Genomic DNA, 24,204 nt, shown 5'->3' on the forward strand with positions numbered 1-24,204 from the left:
GCAGCTGCTCTGAAAAAAAGTGGGAGGAACCAAGCTAACTCTCCCACAGGACGTGTAATGGAACTCAGTAGTGGACTGTTTTGAGCACTATATCAAGAACTGGCCTATTCTGATGACAGTTTGTGAACAAAATTGTGAACAAATAGATGCCACCATCACAGCCAAAGTTCTCAACATTGGGTTTAAGAGAAATGTTGAACGCATGCTGAGTACCCTGAAACCTACTTCTGTAGCCTTGAACAAAATGCAGGGAAATAGCTGTTTTTTTGCTGAGGCTGTTGAATTTGGAAGGAACTGAGTGAGATCTTAAAAAGAGAAATATGCAATGAGAGAGTTAAATTACAAGCATTAAAAAAATGAATGAGACGAGCACTCTCTCCAGCTCGTTTTCTTGCAAATATTCTCAATACTCGGTACAAGGGTCAAACTTTAACTGCTGAAGAAGAGGAGTCGGCTATGACATGGACATCCAGCAATCATCCCTCCATAATGCCAACGATAATAAACTTCAGAGGATGAACCATTCAAGACACATGTGTTTGCTGATGATGTTTTAAAGAAAGTCACATCAGTGAACTGGGAGAAGTCACTTAAGCACTTGGATTCAGAGACTGTTGAAGTGATAATCTCACTTTTAACAGCAGTAGCTTCTTCTGCCGGTTTAGAAGGAATATTTTCTTCCTTTGGACCAGGGGTCAGCAACCTTTCAGAAGTGGTGTGCCGAGTCTTCATTTATTCACTCTAATTTAAGGTTTCGCGTGCCAGTAATACATTTTAATGTTTTTAGGTCTCTTTCTATAAGTCTATAATATATAACTAAACTATTGTTGTATGTAAAGTAAATAAGGTTTTTAAAATGTTTAAGCTTAATTTAGAATTAAATTAAAATGCAGAGCCCTCTGGACCGTTGGCCAGGACTCAGGCAGCGTGAATGCCACTGAAAATCAGCTCGCGTGCCGCTTTCGGCACACATGCCATAGGTTGCCTACCCCTGCTTTGGACTAATTCAGTCCAAACTGAGAAATCGTTTGGAACCTGAAAAAGCAGGAAAGCTTGTTTTTCTTTTCCAGATTATGAAAAAACACGAAAATGAAGGTGAAGATGACTTTTAGCTGCAGCAACCAATATTTTTAAGTTTCTCATGTTGACTTGCTGACATAGTCAATTTAATTTTTTTTTTAATATTTCATTTAACTATTTTAGTTAAAAACAATTTTAACAAAAATAAACCTGATTTTAAAACATTTGAATGTTTAACTAAATTCAAAAATTCATGCTTGTTTTGTTAAAATATTATATGTTTGCCATTGAAGAAAAAAAATCCAGAATATATAACATTGTTTTAGTTAAATAAAACAATTTAAATGTCTGCCTGGTGATGTTCTCCTCCTAATACAATATGGCAAGAAAATCCTCCAGGTATTAATGATTAACCTGTTGAACTGGAGATAGTTCACCTCCCAATGACTTCATAAATATCTGCTTCAATTACCTTTGGTAAATGAAATAACCAGTCATTCATTTTCTGATATAGCTGTAAAACTAATCTGAAAAGTTTTCAAAATAAATCACTTTAAAAATGTTCAGTGTGTACCTTCTAAAAATGAAACCTACATCTCTCTCTGAATTGTGAAGACTATGGATTAAGGTTATAACAACCAACAAGAATGCACTTCTATGTAGAAAGCCATGATTAAATCGAGTCTTCCTGACTAGTGATTTAAATCAAATCCACCCTGGTTGATACTGGTAAAACTTTCCCATGTAGTCAAGCCCTTATAGACTACTGACTTTCAATAGGAAAGGCTGAGCCTCAGAGTTTCTGAAATGCTGTGAGACCTTTGTAAGCTATAGTTTTGTAGAGGATTAAAATGCTTTAATGGGCATTGCGGACGAGATGGGTTCTGTGTATTTTGTAAGGTACCTAGAGCACAGGGTGCTTTTATAAACTGGAAAATGAATCCAAGAAGGAAAGTGGGAACAGTTTTCTTAGTAAAAAGGAGCTGTTATTCCCTCTTCCCTCCCTTCTCCATTTACTATACTGTTACCATCTTCATTTAAAGCTTTTCTTTAGTGCTATACAGATATTACACCACTCATCTCCCATACTCAACAGCATATAAAAACCAAAAGGTTCACGTTACATTGGAATAATTATTGACATTATTGTTACTGCAGGAGACACAGAATTACTTTCTAGAAAACACCATTCGGGAGGCAGTGACCAAAAAAGAGAGAGACTTCATATCTTAAGAGGTTGTTGCTATAACTTCAGACAGCAGAAGAGAGAATCACCTAATGTAGGGTCAGTACAACTGTTACAATGGACATTCTTTGAACGTTGCCTGTGTCAAATAAAAAAATACATCCTAAAACGCTGCCCCTGGTTCTTTTTTTATTGAATGATAACAACTCCTTTGATTGGGACCAATACAATGCTCCCTCTGGCTTTCAACCTCTGTGTAAGAGCGCATCTTCCATTGCACGGCTATTACAGGCCATGTGTGTTAGCAATGCTGAGAAAAATGGAGAACTCTTTTCTTTGCATCCGTGGTTTCAAGCAGGATCTCAGCATCGTCTTTAGACTTTTATTGAGAAAGCGTCACTCCAGTCTCCATTGTTTTCTCTTCTTTTTGGAAAGATGCTGTGGGAATTTATTTGTGGGTTCAGGCAGCTGAGTGTGGATTCATTTTAAGACGTAAATAAGCATTTTAAACTAAAACCTCTCAATGGAAAAAACCTCTAAAGCGGGGACGACCAAAACAGTCTTTCTAAAATAAATCTGAAAGCTGGGCTAAGGGCGGCAATGCTTCCCATCTAAGACATTAGAGAGTAGAAGTAGATATATTCTTGTAACCCTTACTCATAGGAATGATCCATGCTCACGAAATCGGTCACCCCGAAGTCAGTGAGTGCATGTGATGCAGGATCGTGGCCCATGTGTATTGTATTAGTCACCCAAGTGAAGCAGCCAATAGAAGCTCTGAGGTCCTCTGTTCAAGTAATAAGCTGTCGTTTCTAGTAGAGGCAAATCTCAGATATGTGAGCCATCCTGTGACTGGGTGGCTGAGGGAAGTGTGGGGCCAAGACCTACACGCAGATCTAGGTGGAAGACTCATGCCCATAAAGTTGAAGGGGCTCAGTATGGGCACCTGGGTCTAATGGCACAGACTGAAGTGCAGGATCAGGGCCTAGGCTTTTATTTAGCAGAGAGATCATGGGGATGGAGGTGGGATTGGTTAGATTGATGACAAGATGATGAGTCAATTCATATTCAAGAACAAATTGAGTCTTGTCAGCTGTAGTTATTTAGAAGGCTCCCTCTGTGACATTCCCCTGGTGTTATCTAGACCAGTGGTCTGCTAGGTCACTCCAATCCTTGACTTTGGGAGCCAGCCTTACCCTGCTCTGCTGTGAGAACCCCCACTCCCGGGCTGCTCACACACAGCCTCTGGCATGTAAGCTGCTCACAGCTACGTGAGTGAGCACTTTTGGCCAGTCGCTGCTTGGATTGTGCAACCAAATGACTCCAATAAATGATTCCAAGGGCATTACACCACCATCAAGTGTAACACAGTGGTGAATCAGACCCTGGGTCCCCAGTAGTTTATCAAGTGTTTATTGCATCTTTTGACTCATGGACAAATTGGGACCTAATTTACACTCTGGGCAACCCATGGACTCAGTCTTGGCCCTTATTGCTGCATCTATATAAAACAATTTCCAAAGTACAGTAAAAACACCCATCTTCTATCAGATAAACACAGCTTACTCGCTCTCCCTTGAGTTCTTGTGTCCCCGCACCTCCGTCCCTGTCTCATTGTCTTTTAAAGTAGCCAGGTAATATGTTTTCCCCCCAATCTTTAAAATGCTCTTCTTCATTGAGATTTCAGCCCTGCTTTTCATCTTCGTTTTCTCCTGTAGTTCCTTTCCTCTCCTGCACTCATCTCTTTCCCCCATGTTGGCCGGTGGAGGTGGAATGCTAGCTGGAAATGGAATGGACAGCATGGAGAAATGGGCAGCAGTTACTCACTGCACAGTCAAGTATGATTCATTCCACGAGGGATCTGGAGTAGTTGTCTTGGAGAACCCTGGATTTTAGATGCACATAGAATCCTCATAATTTGGCCTTTCATCCACTTTAAGGAGATGTCACTTGACACACAAATTGCTTTACTCCCAGGACCGGCACTAGTGTTTTTAGCACCCTAGGTGCACGGCCATTTCGCCGCCCCGCGCACTGGTCCCACGGCTCGGTTGGACCTGCCGCAGGCATTCCTGCGGAGGGTCCAGAGCAGCGGGAGCAGCGGACCGTCCGCAGGAATGCCTACAGCAGGTCCACTGGAGCCACGGGACCAGGGGACCTTCCGCAGGCACGCCTGCGGCAGGTCCACTGGAGCTGCCTGCTGCCCCCTCCTGGCAAAATGCCACTCCCCAATAATCCTGGCGCCCTAGGTGATTGCCTAGGCCACCTAAATGGAAGCGCCGGCCCTGTTTACTCCTCTTCACTCTTGTGGGCTCACTAAAGAGTAAGTGATACAACTCCACCACTGACAGTCTCAGAGCTAATTATGGCTGTCTCTACCCTGATATGCTAAATTTGGAGAGGGGAGGTAGAGAGCGCCCCCACACACTAGTGCACAGGAACAGCCATGATTCGGCTGGCAATGTCCTGGTATACAAACATAGGACCAGCAAGTGCTGCTGGCACAGCTGACTGGTTCAGAGGGTGGCATGTCTGCGTGAGGCAGGTCAGAAGATAGATCCACCAAGACAATTGGACTCCTGCAGGTAAAGAGATACCCCTCACTAATCAACCTGGACGGAAAGGCAAAACTGATCAGAAAATGAAGTCAGGGCTCCATGGCTCTTATGACAGGCACCTGATTGCTGCACCAACTGGAGAACAGCTATGCAGCCTGCAGTGCTTGCTAAAGGTCTGCAGAGAGCACCAAGTATCTGCTTTATGGAGCCTTCTCTCTCTGGGCTAAGGGCTGTGCTGGCTGCATGCAATGCAGTGTGCAGTTCGCATTGACCAGGAGGAGATTTTAGCTTCTGCAACTCCCAAAACCCAACTTTCCAAATACTGTCCTGGGGGAAAGAAAATGCATAAGGTTCTCTTTGAGTGCAGAGAGCCTCAGCTGCTCCACCTGGGCTCTGGATGAAGAGAGAGGGAATGGGGATGTCCTTAAGCAAGGAGGATGACACCTCTTCCAGGAGAAAACTAAGCAGGGCTAAAGGTCCCTCTAAGAGAAGGGAGGAAAGGGCAGGCAGAAAGTGTTATGCTCTTGGGGAAGAGGGGTCTGAATGAGGTTGTGAAGAGGCACTGAAGCAACTTGCTGAAAGAGGGGGAGATATAAAGGTGCTGGTGTGTGTGGGAGGGAAAAAGGGAATAAGGGGGCAGACAAGGGACTAAAGTGAGGATCTAAGGAATAAAACAGCACTGAGCCACCTAGACTACAGAGAGAGCAGCTGAGCTATTCTAATGCTACCCCACAACAATGGGACAGTTAGGGGACGGAAGCTGATAGCTCTGTAGGCTAGGGAGGGGAGAAACATATTTACCTCATTTCTCTCCATGAACAATGCTTAAAGCAGGTAGATAAAACTGATCGAGGTCACGGAGGGGGGTTTGTTTGCTAGCTGATCTGAGCCCCCATTAAGAGCAGAGCTTGAGCCAAGCGCAGCTCCGTGAGAACAGAGAGCCAAAGGGGCGGAAATAAAGGAAGCTGAGCCCCCCCACAACCCCACCGGACCGGAGGCGCCCAGGGAGGGGCACATGCGGATTTCCCCAGATACAGGAGGCGGTCCAAGAGAGGCCGTAGCAGTGTGGCTAACTCCGGCGATCTCATTGAGAACCTCGTGCCACTGTGCTCAGGAAAGCCCTGGCGCCTGGAGTCGCGGGATCCGGGGAGACTCTCCGCTTTTTTGTTTTTAAACAGGAAATGTCCAACCCTGGCGGCTGAGCAGGAACCGAAACCTGGGCGGGGAGCGGAGCTGACAGGGCCAGCCCAGCAGGGGGGCTGGTCTGCGATGCCTGGGATGGGGGTTGGCCGCTGCCCACCTGCCTCCCGACGGACACACAGACAGGGCCAGCGGCAGCGCCAGCTCCCGGGTCACGTGACGAGATCCGGTCACGTGAGGCGGCGCCGGGATCAGCTGGCTGCCGAGCTGCCTTCCCCGTAGGCGGCGCAGGGCCTGGGCCGAGCCGGGAGTCGGGATGGCAGCGGGGCCAGCGGCTGGAGCGGGGCAGCGCTGATATCCCGACCCGGAGCGCTGCCCGGTAAGAGGCCCCCCTTCTCCCCTGGGGGTCCCCCTCCCATCCCCCTAGCTCTCCCCCGGGATCCCTGGCCCCTCCCTTCTCCCCGGTGGGAATCCCATCCCCGGGACCCCCTATCTATCCCCCCCAGCGTCCTGCAGAGGGACCCCTGGCCTCCATCTCCCCTCGCCCCAGTTTCACCCCAGGAAGAGCCTGCTCCTCAAGCCCCAAGATCCCTGGCCTCACCCCTCTTCTTCCTTCCCCCTAACCTAACACTCCTTCCCCTCCCTTGACCTTTTCCCTGGCAGCCTCAACCCCCTTCCTCCTAGACCCCGAGTCTCACCCCCCACATGTTCCCCACAAGCTACTCCCAACTCCCCAGTCCATGTCTAATTGTCCCCCATGTCTCTCCCCCACCCCTGCTCCTTAGGGGAGCAGCTCTGATTCTGAACTGGCAGCAGAGCTGGGGAGATATTCAGGGTCCCGGCCCCCCAATCTCTTCACTCCCCACCCATGTCTTCCTCTTCTGTTCCTGTTCTCCTACTCCTCCCTCAGCAGCAGGCCCATTGCCCTGTGGGGAATCCAAAGCATGGCAGGGCTTTTCCAGCTCTAGTCCTCCACTATGGTTGGCATCACATGATGGAGAGGATGGGCTCACTGTTGTAGAGCAGCCGTGTAGCATGGAATCCAGTCAGGACCCTGCAGGAGGGCAGATGGGTGGGACTCACACTTGCAGGTGTATCTGCTTTCTGGACAGGTATGCAGCCCATTCGGTGGCTGCAGCCACCTGGAGCAGAGGCCTCCTCAGCTACTGGGTTGTGCAGAGGTGTAGGAAGCCCCTGTGGCAGCTGTGACCTGAGCCCTTGGCAGCTGAATGGGTGCTTTGGAGAGAAACCTGTGCTCATTGTAAGGTTTGAATCTTCATTCTGAATGTTTTATGTGAAAGTAGTGCCTGGAGAGGGATCAGAAGAGGGGCAATACTTGGCCCCAGGGGGCACTCATTGAAGGGAGTCTCCTGGAGTTAATATTTTTAATTTTGAGGTGGGTTTAGTGAAGGTGGAAGATATTAGCTTTCCAGTCCTGGAGGCTGAGTCTTCTCTTTCCATACCAGGCACAGTAGTGGCAGAGCAAGTCCCAGATGTCATCCTGCTGCGATGCTTAAGGCTTGTTTGGTAGAGATGACCTCTAGAAGCTAAAGGGTAATCTTCTCTTTGTGGCCCATCCATTTCTTTGTTCTCTGGAGGTCTCTTGTATGTTGGAATCCAGACTGGTACCCTTAGACTGGCCTGCAGAGCTGCCATTGGTTGTGTGTAATTTGATCATGGATCACCCCCTGTTGAATTAGAAAACCTGTGTGCCCTGTATCTACCCTCTTGCTGCAGGAGGCTAACCTCATGGTTGTTCACCATCTATCTGCCTATGTTAGGTAGGGCACAGGTGGCAGAGAGAATAATCTGAGTGTATGACTGTGTGTGAGTGAGGATGTCTCTAAGTCAGGGGTCAGCAATCTTTCAGAAGTGGTGTGCCGAGTTTTCATTTATTCACTCCAATGTAAAGTTTTGTGTGCCAGTCATACATTTTCACGTTTTTAGAAAGTCTCTTTCTATAAATCTATAATATACAACTAAACTATTGTATGTAAAGTAAATAGGTTTTTTTAAAATTTATATTAAAATGCAGAGCCCCCAGAACCAGTGGCCAGGACCCGGGCAGTGTGAGTGCCACTGAAAATCAGCTCTCATGCCACAGGTTGCCTACCCATGCTCTAAATCCAAATGGCATGCGTTCTTTGTCCCTTTCTTGACTCTTTGCCAGTCTTCATAATTGTTGTCCTTCTACGCACACAGGTGTTAATGTTCCGAGTGGGTACAAGGTTTTGTGACTGACAGGATAGCTGCCTAGTAGTAAATTCTAATTGGGAGTCTTCCCACATCTATGAATTTTCAGCTTTGGGCCCTGCCTGGGATTCTTACTTGGGAACAGGAAGTGATGAGAGGCCAGAGAATTACCCAAGAGATTTGCTTGCTGCTGCTTTTCAGTCTCTTTAAAACTCGTTGCAGTGAGCAAAGTATAATAGATGGGACAGCAGAAGACTGAGCTGGAGTTGGGGTTTCCTGGTGTTTTATAGGGGGAGAGAGTGTCTTTCTGGTACCACATGGTAGTCTCTGTGCTCCATCTTGGAGAATGACTGGACCCCATTAGCAATCACCTGGCCTCTATTTCCAGTGTATATCTTTGTTTCCCAGCATGGGAAACTTGCTGCTGCTGAACACTGGGGCTGTAACAGCTGGGAAAAGATTTGTTTTATTGTAGCTCTACAGCATGGATGGCTTAAGTGTGCTGGTGAAACTCCTGTCCTGTGCATGTGTGTGTAAAGGAGGTTGTGATGATGACACTGTTAATTTCCAAAGGAGAGTCAACGTGCAGCTTTTCCAGCACTACTTAGTGGTTATAGGATTATATTGCTTTGGTGACTAATATATGTAGGGAAATTTTGGGGGTTACGTTTCTTTGCTTGTTCACAGTTGGGAAAGGTCTCTCATAATAATTATGAATGGGTAGCAAGGAGGGAAATATGAAGTAAACATGGCTGGTATCTGGAACAGCTGTCTTAACCTAAACTAAGTCAGTACAAAGAAATGCTTGACCTGGAAGCTGCACTTCCAGGAACGTTGGGAGTTGACTGAAATAGCATTCTCGGGTACCTGCTTCTCATGATGCTGTCATAAGAATGGCCAGATTGGGCCAGACCAATGGTCCATCTCGCCCAGTATCCTGTCTGCGGACAGTGGCCAATGCCAGATGCTACAAAGGGAATGAACAAAACAGAACACTTAGCAAATGATCCATCCCCTGTTGTCCACTCCAGGCTTCTGACAGTCAGAGGTGAGGGACACCCAGAGCATGCTTTTGCATTTCTGACCATCTTGACTAATAGCCATTGCTGGATCTGTCCTCCATGAACTTACCTAGTTCTTTTTTGAACCCAGTCCTACTTTGGAACTCATTGCCAGGCCAAAAAGGCTGACTGTGTGTTGTGTGACAAAATACTTCCTTCTGATTGTTTTATATCTACTGCCTATTAATTTCATGGGGTGACCCCTGGTTCTTGTGTTGTGTGAAAGGGTAAATAACACTTATTCACTTTCTCCACACCACTCGTGATTTTATAGATCTCTATCATATCTGCCCTTAGTCGTCTCTTTTCCAAGCTGAAAAGCCCCAGTCTTATTAATCTTTCCTCATATGGAAGCTGTTCTATACCCCTAATAATTTTTGTTGCCCTTCTCTGCACCTTTTCTAATTTATCTTTTTTGAGATGGGGTGACCAGAACTGCATGCAGTATTCAAGATGTGGGCGTAACATGGATTTTTTGAGTGATAAGCTATCCCTTCCCAAATGTTTCCTTCCATTCTGTTAGCTTTTTTGACTGCCGCTGCACATTGAGTGGGTATTTTCAAAGCACTGTCCACAGTGATTCCAAGATCTTTGAGTGGGAACAGCTAATTTAGACACCATCATGTTGTATGTGTAGTTGGGATTGTGTTTTCCAATGTGCATTACTTTGCATTTGTTGTCATTGAATATCACCTGCCATTTAGTTGCCCAGTCACCCACTTTTGTGAGATCCCTTTGTAACTTGGAATCTGCTTTGGACTTAACTATCTTGAGTAATTTTGTATCGATTGCAAACTTTGCGATCTCGCTGTTTACCCATTTTTCCAGATCATTTATGAATATGTTGAACAGAACAGGTCCCAGTACCGATCCTTGGGGGACTCTATTTACTTCTCTCTATTATGAAAACAGACCATTTATTCCTCCCCTTTGTATCCTGTCTTTTAAGCAGTTACTGTTCCATGAGAGGACCTTCCCTTTTATCCCATGACTGCTTACTTTGCTTAAGAGCTTTTGGTGAGGGACCTTGTCAAAGGTTTTCTGAAAATCCAAGTACACTATATCCAGTAGATCACCCTTGTCAACATGTTTGTTGACCCCCTCAGAGACTTTTAACAGACTGGTGAGGCATGATTTCGCTTTACAAAAGCTGTGCTGATTCTTCCCCAACTAATCGTGTTCTTCTATGTCTCTGATAATTCTGTTCTTCACTATAGTTTCAACCAATTTGCCTGGTACTCAAAGTAGGCCTGTAATTGCCAGGATCACCTGTGGGGCCTTCTTTTAAAAATTGGTGTCACATTAGCTATCCTCCATCTGGTACAGAAACTGATTTAAACAATAGGTTTTACATACCACAGTTAGTAGTTTGCAATTTCACATTTGAGTTCCTTCAGAACTCTTGGGTGAATATCATCATCTGGTCCTGCTGATGTACATTAAACAATAGGACTGTCAAGCGATTAAAAGAATCAATTGTGATTAATCGCAGTTTTAATTGCACTGTTAATACCATTAGAATAGAATACCATTTAGTCAAATATTTTTGACGTTTTCTATATTTTCAGGTATAGGCTGGAAGCACGGGGCTAAGGGCTGGGGCTTCATGCAATTAATGTGTTAAATTAATGCATTAATTTTGTTTTCAGTTAATTGCAGGCATTAAGTGCAATTGACAGCCCTGTTGAACAGTAATATCAGTTTGTTCCAAAACCTCCTCTGCTGACACCTCAATCTGGGACAGTTCCTCAGATTTCTCACGGAGAAAGAATGGCTCAGGTGTGAGAATCTCTCTCACATTGTCTGCAGTGAAGATGGATGTGAAGAATTTATTTAACTTCTCCACAGTGGCCTTGTCTTTCTTGAATTCTCCAGTAGCATGTCGATCATCCAGTGGCCCCACTGATTGTGTGGCAGGCTTCCTGCCTCTGATGTACTTACAACTTTTTGCTCTTAGTTTTGTGTCTTTTTGCTAGGTGCATTTCAATTTCTTGTTTGGCCTGCCTAATTAGACTTTTACACTTGGCTTGCCAGAGTTTATGCTCCTTTGTATTTTCCTCAGTAGGATTTGACTTCCAATTTTTAAAGGATGCCTTTTTGCCTCTTAACTGTCTCTCTTAGTCTATATAACCATGGTGATGGTTTTTTGGTCCTCTTCCTATTATTTTTAATTTAGGATGTATGTTTAATTTGAGCCTCTATTATGGTGTTTTAAAAAGTTTCCATGCAGCTTGCAGGCATTTCACTCTTGTGACTGTTCTTTTCACTTTCTGTTTAACTAGCTTCTTCATTTTTGTGTAGTTCCACTTTCTGAAGGTAAATGCTCCTGCAGTGAGCTTTTTTGGTGTTTTCCACCCTCACACTAAAGATGTTAAATTTAATTACATTATGGTTGCTATTACTGAGTAGTTTAGCTATATTTACCTCTTGGACCATATCCTGTGCACCACTTAGGGCTAAATCAAGAATTGCTTCTTCTCTTGTGGGTTCTAGGACTAACTGTTCCAAGTAGCAGTCATTATGACAGGCTCGTGCAGCAGATCAATGAGACAGCATGGTCTGGGTGAATGACCATGTGACTGGGAATTGGGGGACTCCTTTGTTTGAATTTCAGGCTAGGCGGTCATTTGGCTTCTTTGTGCCTCTGTTTTCCCTGCGTATAAAACGGGGATTATACTTGCCTGTCAGGAAGCTTATGGTAACTAGTTGATGATTGCTCTGAGGACACAGAGTACTGTGTAAGTGACAAAGCCCAGATTCTACATCCAGTTACTCACCTGCATCCACGCTAACTCCAGGCTTAGAACAGAGGGCACAGCTGGAGCCATACAAAATATTTGTGAGTTCAGATGGCCCATCCCTTTGGGCACGAATTCCCTCACCACTGTAAGATCAAAGGGTTCAGTTCCTTGCTTAAAAGAGTAAACATTAGTGCCTCCCCTGAAGAGGGTCCTGATGAAATGACCAATATTTTAACAGCAAGAGAACATGCATTTTAGCGGGGAAGTGCCACTAAAGGAAATGAAGTGGGCTTTTTGTCTTCACAGCAGAGAGAAGAGAGTGAATGGGAGCCAAAGTGTTTGATTAGGGCAGGGTTAATTTGGCTTGGGCCTATTATTTCTGCAATTCAGGAAGGTTGAGACCGCCTTGGATTGGGGCCATCCCTGGTTGTGGGGACTGCAAGTCCTCTCTGAAATGTCAAGTGGCTGACAGGATCTACACTCAGTCTTATCCCTTTGCGTGGATTTCATTTTGTAACATCTGATAAAGTGTTCACAGATGTGCTTCCCGCCCCCAGGGTCCCGGCTTGGGCTGCTCTTGCTACCCCTTTGGCATGACTCAGTTGTGCCACCCTTGACTCACTTCACCATGCTGCTGCAGGTTCTGACTCGGTGAGCGCTCGCATTGCTACAGAGCACAGCGAGCTTGTAACTTCACTTTGGGATTTCCTTCTGCTGCAAGGGCTGTCTTTGCCTCTGAGTGCAATAAACACGTTAGTTTCATACACGAAGGAAACATTTTCAAGCGAGTAAAAGATGCTGGTGCTAGAATATCTGCCATTAGTTTGGGAGCCAGTCCGTGCTGTCAATGCTGGCCCAGCAGGATTTCCCAGCAATACCAGTGCTGGACGGGCAGAGTGTAAGGGCAGGGATGACATGAGCTAGAAGCTGGTGAAAGATGTGTCTGCAAAGGGGGTTGCAGATACTTCTGAAGTTGACCTGGCCATGGTACAGTGTACGTGCCCTTTCTTCTGGTCTGTGTAGGATCCCCCTGCACAGGAACCCATGTGGTCTCACAGTGCAAAGGAGGGCAGGGAGAAGCATGTCCACTGTACGATACAGAGGTCCCAGTCTGCTGCACGGGGAGTAAGGATGAAAGATGCACCATTGTGTGGACTCCTCCTTTCGCCTTGTGCTATAGGCACTGGAGTCTCCTTCAGCCATTCAGCTGATGTTGTGTCCGTAGAGAGCATTATTCGGTGCCTGGAGAAGGATTCCTGTCTCCTAGTGAAATCCTCCAGGCTCTGGCAGAGGTCCTTGAGCTGCAGAGTGGATTTGTCCTTCACCGACTGTTCCAAAGATCAGTGTGTGTGTGGAAAGGCATGTGATGGGAGGACTAGCGTGCAGTGTATGTAACTCAGGGTATGGCTACACTTGAAATTTGCGCTTTGAAGTGTGAGTGTAGTCGGAGTGCCAGCGCTGGGAGAGAGCTCTCACAGCGCTGCACGTAGACCACATCCCTTACGGGTGTAGCTTGCAGCGCTGGGAGCTCTCCCAGCGCTGCAGCACTGATTACACTGAGGCTTTACAGCGCTGTATCTTGCAGCGCTCAGGGGGGTGTTTTTTCACACCCCTGAGCGCGAAAGTTGCAGCGCTGTAAAGTGCCAGGGTAGCCATGGCCTTAGCTTGTTTGAGAAGAATTCCTTCCTGTCTGCGCTGGGGTTGGTTGACAGTGTTCTTACGCAACATGCATGATAGGCAGTGTTATCTAGTGGTTAGAAGGAGAGAACTGGGAGATGGGAGGCCCAGGTTCTAGTCCCAACTTTGCCGCAGACTTGTATGACTTTATGTTCATCTCTTGCAATAGGCCTGTCTTTTCAAAAGTGGCTGCTGGTTTTAGGCGCCTAACTTAAGATGCCTAGGACCTGATTTTCAGAGGTGCTGAGCTCATAAATGCTTCCATTTGAGTTGGAATGAGGGGTGCTCAGTGTTTCTAAATATCAGGGCTCAGCATGTCTCTATTTGGGCTCCTAAAATCAGTGGCCATTTTTTTTGCTGTAGCTCTTCTGTGCCTTAGTTTCTCCAGTTTACCCTGGGGTAATGTCACTGATCTGAGTTAGTACAGTAGTGTCACTTGGTGGTGTTGGAATAATAAGATACCCGAGGTGACCCAAGGGACTCTCTCAGCTCGGGATCACTGAATATAATTGCTCTTACGCATCTTCTCGCATAATAATATTGAAGAATTACTGGTTATCAGTTGTGATGTCTTCAAAGCACTCCTCAGATTGATGGGTTGGATCAGTCAGTCCTATCTGAGAGAGACTGAGGCCATGTCTACATCTAAAATTTTGCAGCGCTGGTTGTTACAGCTGTATTAGTACAGCTGTATAGGGCCAGCGCTGCAGAGTGGCCACACTTACAGCAACCAGCGCTGCAAGTGGTGTTAGATGTGGCCACACTGCAGCGCTGTTGGGCGGCTTCAAGGGGGGTTCCGGGACCGAGAGAGCAAACCGGGAAAGGAAACCAGCTTCGCCGCGGTTTGCTCTCTCGGTCCCGGAGCCAGCCAGCAAACCGCAGGGAAGGAGACCTGCTTGCTCGGGGTTCCGGGACCGAGAGAGCAAACCGGGAACGCCGCGGTTTGCTCTCTCGGTCCCGGAGCCAGCCAGCAAACCGCGGGGAAGGAGACCTGCTTGCTCGGGGTTCCGGGACCGAGAGAGCAAACCGGGAACGCCGCGGTTTGCTCTCTCGGTCCCGGAGCCAGCCAGCAAACCGCGGGGAAGGAGACCTGCTTGCTCGGGGTTCCGGGACCGAGAGAGCAAACCGGGAACGCTGCGGTTTGCTCTCTCGGTCCCGGAGCCAGCCAGCAAACCGCGGGGAAGGAGACCTGCTTGCTCGGGGTTCCGGGACCGAGAGAGCAAACCGCGGCGAAGCTGGTTTCCTTTCCCGGTTTGCTCTCTCGGTCCCGGAACCCCGAGCAAGCAGGTCTCCTTCCCCGCGGTTTGCTGGCTGGCTCCGGGACCGAGAGAGCAAACCGCGGCGTTCCCGGTTTGCTCTCTCGGTCCCGGAACCCCGAGCAAGCAGGTCTCCTTCCCTGCGGTTTGCTGGCTGGCTCCGGGACCGAGAGAGCAAACCGGGAAAGGAAACCAGCTTGATTACCAGAGGCTTCCTCCTTCCACGGAGGTCAAGAAAAGCGCTGGTGGGTGTCTACATTGCATTACCAGCGCTGGATCACCAGCGCTGGATCCTCTACACCCGAGACAAAACGGGAGTACGGCCAGCGCTGCAAACAGGGAGTTGCAGCGCTGGTGATGCCCTGCAGATGTGGACACTCTCAAAGTTGCAGCGCTGTAACTCCCTCACCAGCGCTGCAACTTTCTGATGTAGACAAGCCCTGAATTTACTGAGAGCTGGAACATGCTAATCACTTTGCAGTTAAGGCTGGGACTGAAAAGAGAATGGTCTCTGGCTGACACTTCAGGGTCAAGCAGACAATGGCCCCGCTGGGAGATAAATGTTAGCCTGGCCAAAGTGCATTCCAAGAGAAGGGGTCACTCCTGCAGGAATCAGAAGGGCTCTTGAAAAATTAAGATGAAACTGGAAAGAAATAAACCTGCAGCTCTGGTTTCATTACATGACATGGGAAAGGTTCTGTCGTAAGAATGGGACTGCTCATGTATGGCATCTTGCAGACATTTCTGTGCCTTTCCTTCCCCAGCCTAAACTTCTGTGCCTATCTCCTCTCCAGCACCACATTTGCCGTCAGGCACCCAAGTTTTGTTTTGCTCATGCTGGTGTAACTCCTGGGTTACTTAACTGAAATTAACGGAGGAACATGACTGAGAAACAGGAGAATCTGTCCGGGAGAGTCTACACACAGATTCCTGGTTGTGTCCCCAATGAGCCAACGCTCTGCTCATCAGTAGCTCTTCCTCATCCGCCTGCACCTTCACAGCGCACTGTTCATTTGGGCAGCTTGTTAAACAACTAGTTCCAGGTTCTGAGTCCTACTGTAAATGTTTGTGGCTTTGCCATCCTGTTTTCCCATTTTTCTTAAGTCATTTTCCCCTTTTGCTGTGTGAGACTCTCACAAATGGGGTAATTGGCCCTACAGTGGAAAACGTGAGAGGACTTAATCCTGTATTATGGTCATCTCTAGTGGCTCCAGTGTAGATTGAAAAAACAACGCGGAGTCCTTGTGGCACCGTATAGACTAACAAATTTATTTGGGCATAAGCTTTCATGGGCTAGAACCCACGTCATCAAATGGCAAATACAAGAGCAGGTATAAATATATGAAAGGATGGGGGTTGCCTTACCAAGTATGAGGTCAGTCTAATGAGATAAGTCAATTAACAGCACAATAACTTTTGAAATGGTAATGAGTGGCCCATTACAGATAGTTGACGAGAAGGTGTGAGTAACAGTAGGGAGAAATTAGTATTGGGGAAATTAGGTTAAGGTTTTGTAGTGACCCAACCACTCCCAGTCTTTATTCAGGTCTAATCTGATGGTATCCAGTTTGCAGATTAATTCCAGTTCTGCAGCTTCACGTTGGAGTCTGTTTGTTTTTTTGTTGAAGAATTGACTTTTAGGTCTGTTTATTGAGTGACCAGAGAGACGGAAGTGCTCTCCTACTGGTTTTTGAATGTTATGATTCCTGATGTCAGATTTGTGTCCATTTATTCTTTTGCATAGAGACTGTCCAGTTTGGCCAATGTACATGGCAGAGGGGCATTGCTGGCACATGATGGCATATATCACATTGGTAGATGTGCAGGTAAATGAGCCCCTGATGGTGTGGCTGATGTGGTTAGGTCCTATGATGATGTCCCTTGAATAGATATGTGGACAGAGTTGGCACTGGAGTTTGTAGCAGGGTTTGGTTCCTGGGTTGGTGTTTCTGTTGTATGGTATGTAGTTGCTGGTGAGTATTTGCTTCAGGTTGCGGGGCTGTCTGTAAGCGAGGGCTGGCCTGCCTCCCAAGGTCTATGAGAGTGAGGAATCATCCTTCAGCATAGGTTGTAGATCTTTGATGATGTGCTGGAGAGGTTTTAGTTGGGAGCTGTAGGTGACGGCTAGTGGCATTCTGTTACTTTCTTTGTTGGGCCTGTCTTGTAGTAGGTGACGTCTCGGTACCCTTCTGGTTCTGTCAATCTGTTTCTTCACTTCAGCAGGTGGGTGTTGTAATTTTAAGAATGCTTAATAGAGATTCTGTAGATGTTTGTCTCTGTCTGAGGGATTGGGACAAATGCGTTTGTATCTTAGATTGTAGATTGAGGTACTGTTCTACTCGGTGCTGTACACACCTGCAGACCCGGCCCTGGAGTGCTTACAGTCTAAAGAGACAAGACTGCCAAAGGTCGGATTATTGTGTCTCTGTCACAGTTGGAGAACTGAGACATGGATATTAAGGGAATTGAGGTCGAGCCTCCCGAGTCCCATTCTGGTGCCTTAACTGCAAACCCATCAAATATACATAACAGAAAATATTGGTAATTGCTCCAGGTCGGAATCCCAGATGTTACTTGTAACAATCAGGAACATTGTTCAGAGATGTGTTTATAAATGACAGCACCAGTTTAAAATAGAGACTACAGTACAGGGCCCCTTCTTGCTTTCTCCCCATTTCTTGTCCACCCAAGCTATCTTCCTGATGGATTGTTCTTAACTTGCCTCTTAGTCATTCATCCTCTCAGCACCTATAGGAATCCCAAACCAAACTCCTTTGTCTTATGACTTGCCCTGTTGCCTCATTTCATCTGTGGGAGAGGTGAGTTATTTGTGCTTGTTAAGATCTGATGAGATCCTACAGTTTACTGGTACTGTATTAAGCAGTGCATTGTATATAGTACTGTTCTGAATCCTGTAAAGCCAGAGCATTCTAAACTGAGAAACTGCTACATCCGCTGTGTGTATTTATTTAAATATTTGAGGACTGATAAAGTCTTTGTGCATAAAAATAAATCCACCTGGGGTGTCTATAAAATCTGAGATTCGGCAAAGGTTGTAAAACTGTTAGCAACCTGCTTTGGTATATTAACATGTTATTGATGTACAAAGATCAGCTGGCCTCTGTATTTCTTGCATCTTGCAGCCTCTATTGAAACTTTTTTTCTTCTAATAATTTAATTGCCTTAAACCCTCCTGTATAGAGGTAGGGATGCAAACAAAGAATTCTACACTGGTTCTGTTTTAGGACTGCGTTAGTACAGAGCCATCAGAATGGTAGTGTGCTTTCAAAACAAGTGAAGGTGAAAATATTGGCAAATGATTAGTGGTTCTGGGTTGTCTAGCTGTGATTCAGCATGTTGGCGAGTGGCTAGTGATTCTGGGGGCTTCAAGCTCTGGATGCCCAACGTGAGCCACCTTAAAGGGGCCTGACATTCAGAAGGGAGGAGGCCAGACCTCTCTGAAAGCCCAGCGTCTTTCAGGTGGCTCAGTGTGGGCCCATGAGTTCACTAGTCAATTTTGAAAGTCTGGGCCAAAGGGCCTGCTGCCATCGGTATGTTTCTTGGAATATCTCGGTATGGGAATGAATAGAGGAGACATCCCCTTCTGGCTGTGTTGAGTGGGAGGAGGGTAGGAAGAGAGGGCACCGGGGGGATTAATATTAATGTTTGATTCAAGTGTCTCCTTCCACCCCTGCCCTTCCTTGCCTCTATGCCGGGATATGCTGCCAGTAAGGCTAGCATGTGATGTCTTATTGCAGCCCCACCCTGCCAATATGGGCACAAGGCGGGTTCTGGCATGCAGCTATCTGATGTAGTCCTGCAGGTTGGGCTAGTTCCTACATTACAGGGTTCTAATGCTTATCCAAGTGCGGGAAGGAGAAGTGCTGATAAGGGAAACTGCCTTTTCCAGTTCTGGTTTCTATGGAAACAGGACATCAGAAGAGCAGAAATGCAGTAAGTGCTTTAAAATAATTGTCAGTTCTCAGAGCACATGGCCTGTTCTCAGCTCAGTCACTCACCTCTGTTGCGATGGTAGCTGGAAGTGGCCAGCCTCCATAACAAGATGCTTCAGTAGAAGAGCACTAGTATATGCAAGCAGCCTGTGTTTTAACCTCTGAGTCATCTAAATCAGGGGTTCTTAACCTTTTTCTTTCTGAGCACACACCCATTCCCACCCCTGTTCCCCAGTATGCTATAAAAACTGCTTGGCCCAGCCATGCCACAACTGTTTTTCTGCATATAAAAGCCAGTGTCGGTGTTGGAAGGTAGCAAGGAGGGCAATTGCCCGGGATCCCATGCCACAGGGGGCAACACAAAGCTAAGTTGCTCAGGCTTCAGCTTCAGCCCCTGGTGGTGGGGCTCAGGGCCCCAGACTGCAGTCTCATGCAGTGGGCTTTGGCTTTCTGCCCTGGGCCCTAGCGAGTCTTATGCCAGCCATGCTTCGTGGACCCCCTGAAATCTGTTCGTGGCCCCCCAGGAGGCCTGAGAACCACTGATTTAGATCTCTTCTGAACTGGATTAGACAACACGGCTGCTAATAAACTGGGGTCAATCCAGGCTACCTCTCCCAACATTGCTTGTGCTAGTGAAATGGTGGGAAATGTGAAGAAAATGGGCAGTGCCGTTGCAGCTTCTGTGATAGACTTTCTATCTCAGTGTTTTGAGTGTTGACATTACGGGTTCCTCAAGAAATATCTACACACTTTCGGGTACCAGAGGCTTGGCTCTGGTAGTTCAGGAATCAAGGCCGTCCTTAGGTATACACAGCTGCCTAGGGCACCATGAAATTTTGGGCACCAAATAGCCCCAGATTTCATGGTGTCTTAGGCAGCTGCGTGCTGCATACGCAGCAGCACCAGCCCCGCAACCAGCCCTATCCCCTGGCCCGCCTCCCCACGAGCTGCGCCCACTGCAAAGGGCAGGGCCGTCCCTAGGAGAGTGTGGGACCCCGGACAACTCCCTCCGCCCTACCTCTTACCCTCCTCCCTGCTCCACCCCCAGCCAGTCCTCATTCCACCTCTTCCCCCAGTGACCTCGCACTTGTCAGCAGTGTGTGTTGGAGAATCTCTCTCAATTTCATCTCTATTCCCCTGAACTTGATGGAGTTACGCTGAGGATGGATTTGGCCCCATGGACTTAGATTTTCTCACCCGAAAAACGGGGGTATCAGCACTGTACATTGAGGGTTATCTCTGTGATAGAATGTTATTGTCCAGCTGTCCTTGCTGAAGCTTCCTCTGGCTTTTTTGTTTACGGGGTTAGGAAATCAGTCTCATCTTGCAGAGCTTAGTGCTGAAGTCAGAGCGAACAGTGCTCCTGGCCACAGGGCCGGTGCAACTATTTAGGCAACCTACGCGGCCGCCTAGGGTGCCTAGTGGTTGGGGACGCGCGCCTAAAAGTCCCCTAAGGCAAGGAGATGGAATGGAGGTGAGCTGGGACTGGAGAGGTTTTAGCTGGGGGCTGTAGGAAAACTAAAACCTCTCCAGCGCATCATCAAAGATCTGCAATCTATCCTTAAAGATGATCCCTCATTCTCACAGATCTTGGGAGACAGGCCAGTCCTCGCTTATAGACAGCCTCCCAACCTGAAGCAAATACTCACTGGCAACCGCACACCGTACAACATGAACACTAACCCAGGAACCTATCCTTGCAACAAAGCCCGATGCCAGCTCTGTTCACATATCTATTCAAGTGACACCATCATAGGACCTAATCATGTCAGCCACGCCATCAGACGCTCGTTCACCTGCACATCTACCAATGTGATATATGCCATCATGTGCCAGCAATGCCCCTCTGCCATGTACATTGGCCAAACCGGACAGTCTCTACGCAAAAGAATAAATGGACACAAATCTGACATCAGGAATCATAACATTCAAAAACCAGTGGGAGAACACTTCAACCTCTCTAACCACTCAGTGACAGACCTGAAGGTGGCAATTTTGCGACAAAAAACCTTCAAAAACAGACTCCAAAGAGAGACTGCTAAACTTGAGTTAATATGCAAATTAGATACAATTAACTCAGGTCTAAACACTAATTGAATCTATTTCCCTGTGTTAAGTTCTCCTCACACCTTCTATAGATCATCTTAATTATCGCTTCAAAAGTTTTTTTTTTTCTCCTGCTGCTGATAGCTCATCTCAATTGATTACTCTTCCTGTTGGTATGCATACTTCCACCTTTTCATGTTCTCTGTATGTATAAATATCTCCTGTCTGTGTGTTCCATTCTATGCATCCGAAGAAGTGAGCTGTAGCTCACGAAATCTCATGCTGAAATAAATTTGTTAGTCTCTAAGGTGCCACAAGTACTCCTGTTCTTTTTGCGGATACAGACTAAGACGGCTGCTACTCTGAAACCTCCTTGCTCTTGTGCCTGAACGTTGTGTAGGTCACTTGTGCTCGCTTTGCAAGGAAGTTGCTCCTGGCATCGATGTTGGGGAAGAAGACGCTGATTGAGAGTCCTTCAGGAGCTGATGTTCAGCTCATCAAACCTTCTTTAGTTAATTAAAGCAACAGGTGTCATGGTTTCAACAGAATCCCAACACGTACTTATGTATGCAGGGCTGCAAAGCCAGATCCAATACATTCACTCTTCAGACTGTCTCGGGCTGTTTCAGACAGCTTCTGAAAGGAGTTTCCCTTTGCTGCCATATGTCCATGTTGACAGGTTGTGCTCTCTGGTCTGCAGACCCTGAAAAATCTCGTATGGTCTCAGCCATATGCTGACTATTCAGTTTAACCCCTAACTTCCACTTTTTTCTGTCTCCAGTGGGTCAGACAAGTCAGACATCAGTGTTGAAGTGAAACTTCTTTATCTCCCATAGGGTGGGAATTTTGTACTTCTCTTTTTTGACTTATTGAGGGCTTGCTGGGTTTTGACTGGCATAAATATGTTTTTCTGGCTTCATGTGATCTTGGTTTTACTCAACAGTTGCTTGTTGGTTTCCTTATAAAACCAATGGCATAGTATCATCAACAGTCTGAGCACCCTGATTGGAGAAGAAAATATGGGCCAGGAGAACTGTCAGGACGGGGAGAGGAATTCCTGCCAGGAGTGTCTTTTTCTTCCTACAGTCCTCTCTGTTGCTCTTTTGTTTTAAACTCTAAATTAAAATTGTCTGCACAGTTGAGGCTGGGAAACAAAATCTTCTGATCACTTGGCCTGGGCAGCTTTAGATTTCAAATTTGATGTCTGTTGCAAAAATGTGGCTATCCAGTCTGCATGCTTAAGTCTCAGTCCCTCAGGCAAATTGAAATGAAATATTATTGCTTTTGCAACTAAGTGTCTTTCTCTGCACTCTTCTTGTTCTGCTCTGGGCTATTGGGCTAAGATTGCTCAGTTTTTATCCTCTTGGTTTAGCATGTCCAAACCTCATTTAACCTGATGTGTTGAGCTTTGTCTTCACTTTAAAATGCCCCTACAAATCAGACGCTGAGGCTGTGCAATTGACTTCAAGTTCAATTCTAGATGGCTGATGTCCATCCGGTTTGCAGTCTAGATCTGATCATGAAGAGTAGCCTGCCTGGTGCTGCTGCTGGGTGCTCCCTGTGACCGTGTTCCCAATTCTTTTCACGCTGGTAGCAAATAGCCTGTTGGAACTGGAGAGTTTCTACTCTTGGACCACTCACTTGTCTCTTCATCAGATCCCAGAGTGTTCTTCATTGCCTGCATGTGGGTGGGGCTTCTGCCACAGCGGTATTCTAAGTTAGTGGTATTTCCACCAGGGGTGACGCAGGCAGGTGGCTGGTGAACACATAAGCCTTGTTCAAAAGGCCTGTGTGCTGTCATTTGCTTCCCATTTAATGGTGTCTAAATGTCAATTTGGAGGCAGCCAATGTGGGTGAGGGCGCAGCCTCTCCTGTTCCATCCCAGGGAAAGCACTCCTGAGTCTCAGTTTGTACATTGCCAGAATGGGCCAATTCTTCATTGCTGGGCCACCGTGTGGGGTCAAGGCACCAAAACCACAGACTGGTGCTTGCTGTAGTTTAGTGAATGTGACACCTGCATCTTCAATGGCAGGAAACCCAACACTTCTGTTTGCCCAGAGGGTGCTCAGCCTTGTGCTGGGTTCTGGGTAACAAGATCCTTCCCAGACGGGTTGAACACTTCATCCGATTATGGGTTGTGGGTCAGTCATGCATATTAGAGGCCGATTTGTGCCTGGGATTTTGACACTGTGTGGGATGTACGCAGATGCGTATCTATACTTGTGAACTCTATGGATCTGTATCGACCTGACTCTCTGCCATGCCTTGGGATAATCACTATATGCAATTATTCCAGCAGTAAATACTATAGTAATAGCGCATGCTTCAAGGCAGTTCCTGTCTTGCAGCGTAGATCAGACAAGGTGATTTATTAACCTGAAATTTCTCATTGATTTGTGTGTTTGTCTTTGATGCCTTGAGCTCTCCATGGAGGTTTGAGGCTAGGTGTGGTATTATGATGGTTTCATCTCTGGAAATCCATCTCTTTGATGAGGAAATCCTGTCTTGTGAGATTAGGAAAGTAGTTGTTATGTTTGTGTCAGTCTGCGGCAGCTGAGCAGTCTCACTGCACAAAGTTGCTTCCTTTGTTTGATTCCAGTGTGCAGACATCCCGCAGAGTATCAGCTGCGGGAGGGCAGAGGCACAACCACTGTGGCAGGATTTTAAAAAGAGCCCCTGTGACATACCTAGGGTGCAGTCTACACTAGCTGGGTCATCTCTGCCCTCTAACCTGGGGGCTCTTTACACTGCCTTGTTGTTCTTGCCTCCATTCCTGGACTGCTTGCAATCCACCACTGATGTGTAAGTCACTCCCAGCTATATATCTGTGTGCACTTGCTACCTGTCGGTCACACCCAGACTTTTACGAGCTTGGATTATACTGCAGGGTGACCCCAGCATACTCCCAGCCCCAGATATTTCCCCAGAATTGTATGTCTTGCACTGCCCAGCCCTCTCCTGGGCAATATAAGCTCATATAAGTCCATCATTTTATTAATAGAAATGATACGCACAAATTCAGTTTTCCCAAGTACTTCAGTCAAAACACACTGGTTTAGATAAAAGGATAAAATGAGTTTATTAACTACAACGAGAGAGATTTTGTGTGAATATAAGTAATGAAGTACAAGAAAAATAAAGATAAAAAGCAGCTAGTGCCTCGCTTAACAAACGGTTAGATTCTAAGCAAAGATTCTCTTGCCACATGTTCTCAACAGTATTACTGGACTAGCTTTGTAAGGCCAGGACCCCTTCTTCTGTGTAATGGCTGCTTCGTTTGTTCCTTCTGGTGCAGTGAATCGATGGAGAGCAAGAAGGAGGGGTGCTTTGGGGTGTTTCCCCTTTCTTTTTATAGTTCTCGCCTGCCTTTGGG

The 24,204-nt window shown here is 46.6% G+C and overlaps 1 protein-coding gene across 1 annotated transcript in view; it reads left to right on the forward strand.

Annotated features, from left to right (window-relative positions):
- Positions 1 to 6,153: 6,153 nt before the first annotated feature.
- The window catches only part of ABCA3 (ATP binding cassette subfamily A member 3), an 84,588-nt gene continuing 66,537 nt past the window's right edge, over positions 6,154 to 24,204 (forward strand). The window contains exon 1 of the mRNA XM_030577134.1: positions 6,154 to 6,283. The gene's annotated coding sequence lies outside the window, so the exon portion shown is untranslated. The remainder of the gene's footprint in view (positions 6,284 to 24,204) is intronic.

The sequence above is a fragment of the Gopherus evgoodei genome, chromosome 10 (assembly GCF_007399415.2).
Source record: "Gopherus evgoodei ecotype Sinaloan lineage chromosome 10, rGopEvg1_v1.p, whole genome shotgun sequence".
Classification (NCBI taxonomy): domain Eukaryota; kingdom Metazoa; phylum Chordata; order Testudines; family Testudinidae; genus Gopherus; species Gopherus evgoodei.